Source organism: Cryptomeria japonica, chromosome 6, assembly GCF_030272615.1.
Source record: "Cryptomeria japonica chromosome 6, Sugi_1.0, whole genome shotgun sequence".
Lineage (NCBI taxonomy): Eukaryota > Viridiplantae > Streptophyta > Pinopsida > Cupressales > Cupressaceae > Cryptomeria > Cryptomeria japonica.
Window position 1 is genome coordinate 560,983,425 of NC_081410.1, and position 6,079 is coordinate 560,989,503.

Consider the following 6,079-nt stretch of genomic DNA (forward strand, 5'->3'; position numbering starts at 1 on the left):
CATCTGTGGGAAGACAATCCTTTGATTCATACTCTTCATACATAATCCTTTTAGTTGCTTTAATATTTTAAAGTAGAAGCTCATTTTTTCCTACTAAATTTATTCCATTATAACATATGTTTTTAGATGAGATATTATTTTTCATTTGGAAAAATATGAATTTGACTATTTTGAATTGGAATTTAATTTATATTAACCTTTATTAGTTGCAATTTAGTTGATATGTTTGATTATTTTTTAAATGGATTTTATGATTCTGCTCTTCCCTCTCAAATGAGAGGAATTATTAAACTCCTAGCTAAGGTAGGACTAAACACTGACCTAATTTCCATTCAATTTGATTATATGGATTGTGTGGACCTAGGCTAGATCCAACCCTCCAAAAATTATTGATGGCCTCCTATGGAGAAAGGCCAAAGAGGGGGTTTGGAAATAGTTTTCAACCAACAATTAATGCACCTTAGTTATATCATCACTAGCTACGTAATTTCCCCAAGCACAAAAATAGTTAATAAACTGGCCAATATTGTGCACTATATGGGACTTTTTTGCATGGGTGCATTTCTTTACTTTCCATGTGGGACTGAATGCCACAATTCTAATATAAAAAAATGAACCTCTTGGTAGTAGGTTTGGATGATTTTTTAATGAATGGTTTTCACCTACTACTTTTTGTCATTATTTTTTTCTTATTTATCATGCATATGTCGAATATCTCAATTTTTCCCTAATGTGTAATGAATGAAAATATGTGGGATGATGCCCCTTCCATCTTTTTTCATGGGTATGGTACTTTTAGTTGGTTGGATTTTAGTAGGTTTGTTTTCCACAAATTTTGTTATTTTCCTTGTTTGTTCTTAACAACTTGTAGATGAAGATCGAGAGAGATGATGGTGCTCTCATTGGTTGTGAGTCTATCAATGAGTGTTCCATCCCTATTGATGTTCGGGGTAAACTAAATGATGATGTTGATCTTGTTATTTAGTGGCTTTTTTGTAAATTTTGGACTCGACCTTGTTTAAATGGTTTTCATCTTGTATTTTAGACTTGATCCCACATGGTCTATGAGGGTGTCTTTTACCACCCACCTTTTTTACGTGAATAATGCATTAATATATTTATAGTTCTTAAATAGTAATAAAGGCCTTAATCATTTTTTTGGAAGTGTGAAGATAAAATAAATTTATTATGGCTTAGATTGCATTTGAACAATTATTAGGGGTGAATAGAAAATAGTTTGGCAAGTTAACTTCGTGACTATGTGATGTTTACATGAAATTACATATGACTTCATTTTTTATATAATGTGACATGGAGTTGTACTTATCTACAATTAAGGTTTGTAGGTGAGGCTTGTCACACAAACTACCATATCAACATGTTTAGTGAGTGTCCTTAAATTGATCTTTTAAATATTTGACCAAAACTTTATCATAGAATCCCTAGTAATTAAACAAAAAAATACTCTTTGTTTAGAATTTTTTATTCTTATTTCAAATAGGACTTAAATGATTCTAAGGCCTTTTAATAAACATAATTCTTATCATAACCAGTCTTTATATCTAACATAAAGATGCTTATAATTGAACATAAAAATATTTGAGATGTTATTATAATATCATCTCAACTTAAATTATCATAAAATATTTTGAGAATGCTAAATCTAGTTATATACATAAATAAAAACTAAAAATTTGGTGACCCTAAAATTGGTTAAAACTAAATCTTATTATCATGGCTACTTCATTTTTCATCCACACACTCCAATATATATATATATATGTGTGTGTGTGTGTGTGTGTGATTTTGACACATGAGAAGTTTCAGACTTTTGTGTTGTTGTACAAGAAATTTTCAACCAATGTTACAAATTTTGGGTTATATCTTTTAGAGGGGATAGAGTCATCTCTCTTGTTAGTATAAGAGATATTTCATCTCAAATTAGGTCAAAATTGGAGCTTGTTTTGCCTAAAAATGGCAATAGTGGTGAGAAGAGGCACTCTTTTTACACAATTCCTTGAGGCATTAACAACGGGTATGCCAAAGTTTAATAATAAATAAATTCAAATGCCATAAATTGTTGTGATACTAATGAAGTTCAAAAGTTGCTAATAGAGGCTAATATATCTCTTGGAAAAGTAGAGAAAATCTATTTGTTTGTAGATGCAAATGTTTACTTTTGAAGGTATGTGATGGGGAAAGGACGTGATAGTAACAATTCTTTCATGATGATTCATTATTGTGTAAAAAGTTATAAACTATTGTACTTGAGAAAGAAACATCTTAAGCTTGTGTAGGGATTTGCAAGGCATGAAAGCTCCCATGATTGAAAAAAAAGAAAAGAAAAAGAAAAATCACACATGTAATAAGATTTATATCTTAATTGAGATGTCTTCAAATCACAATAAATTATGTTCTCTAAGGAATGAGAAACCTAACCAACATAACTCGAATTCTCAAACACAAAATATTCTTTTTTGAGTTGTAATAACATGTTTTGGCAATTGAGGCGAACCAATTCAATTTGACTTATGTTTTGTGTGGGCCTAAGCTATAGAGCCGGCCCTCCAAAAATTCTCAATGGCCCACCATTGAAGGAAGGCCAAAGAGGGGGTTTGGAAATAGTTTTCAACCAGCAATTGACGCGCCTCGGTTATAACCTCACTAGCTGCGTCATTGCCCCAAGCGCAAAGATGGTTTACACTCTAACAAATATTGCATTATATAGTTCCTTTTCCCATTAACACATTTTTTCCCGCTACATGTGGGACTAAATATGGCAGACAACTTTTCTATCATAGTTAGATTATTTTTAAACTAAACGTATTTCCCTCCTTTTTTTAGTCATTATTTATCGTGTCATACCGTCGCATATCAGAATATTTCCTAAACTAAATACGAACCCAGTTTGACTGCAAAAAGAGTTGAAGTGCTATAAAAACATTGAACTCTACTTTAAAGAATACATTTATCTTGGAGTTGATTATCCTTGGAATGGGAGTGGGAAATTTTTTTTTAGGGTGAATGAATCATTTTCTCTTAAAATAAGAGTTGAGATTAATAGTGGACTGAACTATGATTATAAGTATGGAAATTAATAGAATAAAGGTATTTAATTTTAAATTTCCATCTTAATTTGATTAGTATAGATGTTGTTAATCTATGTGTTATTATATCAAAGTTTTAGTTTATCTGAGGCAATTAATATTAGACTATTAAGTTTTGTTTAGGTTGTTTTCATGTTCGTAATTTTGAAATTGGTCTATAAATTCAAACTTTGATGTATGAAAATGATTCGTGCACTTTTTTGGTGTTTATTATTTGTTTTCTTGTTGTTTGGAGTTCATATATAAAAATAGATGGTGTCGACAAATAACTTTAGGAGTTTGCTAGTAAAATAGGTGTTTTTATTTAATGGTTTATGAATAATGATTGAAGACATGGTAAGTTGTCATGCAATATGCCTAGCTAATGTAGATGTTGATACCATGTTGATGTTATGCTCTTGTGATGGTATGATGTGTAACAGAGCTCTCATATCATGCCTTTATTCTAGATCCTAGATAATCATAATTAATCAGGGTTTTTTCCTTTTATAACAACCCTAGCATGCATTTGAATATTTTTATATATTTTTTAAGTCATCCCCTAGTAGCTAATTGGAAAGGAATCGACTTGGGCCCATTTCAAAATTTGAATTTATAATTTTGGGGTTTGAATCTACATTAAAAATTAGGGAATGAATAGATGAAACTATATATTTATTCTATACCCTTGGGATATGTAAATGTAGGTTCATATTATTCAAATTTTGTCAACTTTCACATGGAAATGTGTCATTTTGTATACTTGTTAATGCATTAAGGATAACCCAATCAGAGTATCTCTAAAACAAAGAGGAAATGTGCAAGGTATACATTTTTTACCATTACATTATGTCCCCGATTTGAATTGCATATGAACCACTACGAAGATGTTTGTGAAAAAATAAATAAATGCTCAATAAGAAAGTAAATATTTAGGATGACACTTGTATAAAGGATTAAAAATAAGGATGGTGATTCTACACAATCTCCTTGCAATGAGTGCTCCATCTGAAAATGTAGAAGTAAAAAAAGTTTCAATGAGGAGCATCTAACATGTTTTTCAAATAGTTTTGTGCACAATTATCTATCAAAAAATGAATAATCTTCTATTATCCTTTCTTCATCTCAAATTTACAGATTTCCCTTATGTAGTTGAGTTGACTCCATTGATTTTCTAGTTAACTCAAGTGATTATTCTTATCTTTATCTTCTAAGTCTCTTGATATAGTCATATATTAAGAAAGTATGCTATACCATATCATTTACTCATCATATTGTCATTAAGATTCTCATTAAGGATCACATCAACATTTTGGAGCTAAAGCAACATCAATCATTTATTGAAGTTTGTAATTGAGTTAATAGATCAGAGGAGTAATTTGATTTCATTTTGTGCTTTCAAGTTCTATATGTTTTCTAGTTTTATGAATTTCATTGTTTACACAATGAAAAAGTAAAAGTAAAATTATTCTCATTAGGATCCTAATAGGAAGTCATGCAAACAATTTCTATAGATGGTAGGAATCCATATAAAGATCTATTTTAGGATGCTATGTGAAGGTCCTTTAGGCACACCAAGAAGCCATGCAAAAATCTATTGGGAATGGTAAAATATATATATATAAAGAAATATTAAGCATGGTAAGAAATCATTATAACCATGAGTTAATTATCATACTCATTAAAAAATATGAGTGTTGTTATATGACACCTTCCAATTGGTTGCATGCAAGGGATTCCTGAATATTGGAAGAAAGGAGAAAAAGGCATGTAAAAGAATGATATCAATGTGTTAAGCACAATAATCATGCCATGAATGTCAATGATTCAATTGTGTGATAGCCAATCAATAATATACTATAGAATAAACAAGTAAGAAAATGTAGCCAAGGGAAAGAGAATGCTCCCAATGATAAGAATAAATAAGTTATTTTCATGGGGAAATAGAAAATGTAAGCACCAAGAAATATCATATCAGATGTAACTCATGGAAGCATAACCATAAAAACATGTCGTATATGATGTAAACATAAAATCACATGAAGTATAAGATCACTTATGTTTAAGGATTTAACAATCAAGTCATATAGGAGAAATAATAGTAGGATAAAGTTAATGGCTTGGATAATTAATAAGGCATCTCAATATATCCCATATGAAATACTATATTCCCTCTAAAATTGCAAATCATTTGAATTTACCTCTAGTAAAATATTGTAAGCATTTAAAATTGAAACCTTAAATAACTTAAGTTTGTAAAATGTAATGATCTGGACACCTATCATATGGAACTACATAACTATGAAAATAAAATTCTTGAAAAATTATTCACCACATTGATATGTATTCAATATTTTGATCATTGCACCTATGTTTATGGACATGAGATATATATGATGTGATTTTCCTTATATTAGCTCATGACATGTTTTGTTGTATGCTTATGTATTTTTATGTTTTCTATTCACAATATGTATACATGTGAATGGAAATTATATGAATATGATAATAAGCTATTAATAAATCAATGAAAATTATAAATAATAGTAAATTCACCATCATAAGATGAATCAGTTAAAGCATAAGTAGAAACCCCATAAACAAATATAATCGAATCACCAATTATTGTAGAGCATGATATAGTATTGAATGTATGTAGACATCTAAAGCCTAAATCTATAGAAAATGTAGATATTGAATCTTTTTACCATGATGAATACCTAACTAGATCAATCTATAAATTGTCATCATTACACTAATCAAAAAATAGATTTGGTCAATTATTGGTCCTTATGTGAATTCAGAACACACATCCACACACATGGGATGATACTCTACCTTACATCCCAGTGAGTAGGAAGCTAGATGAACATTAGCGTGAGGTCTTAGGCATTGGATTGCACTTTGTGTGATGAAGCCCTTTTGGCTATCACTATCAATTATGACAGGTGTAGGTTGGCAATTTATCCAACATTTTGTCTGAAAAAGTCATT

The 6,079-nt window shown here is 29.9% G+C and overlaps 2 non-coding genes across 2 annotated transcripts; both read right to left on the reverse strand.

Moving 5' to 3' along the window:
• Positions 1 to 364: 364 nt before the first annotated feature.
• On the reverse strand, positions 365 to 506 carry LOC131079467 (U4 spliceosomal RNA). Its single transcript, XR_009113981.2, has one exon. It is a non-coding gene; the product is annotated as a U4 spliceosomal RNA (small nuclear RNA).
• Positions 507 to 2,544: 2,038 nt separating this feature from the next.
• LOC131079456 (U4 spliceosomal RNA) lies at positions 2,545 to 2,695 on the reverse strand. The gene has a single exon (XR_009113978.1). It is a non-coding gene; the product is annotated as a U4 spliceosomal RNA (small nuclear RNA).
• Between the last annotated feature and the right edge of the window lie 3,384 nt (positions 2,696 to 6,079).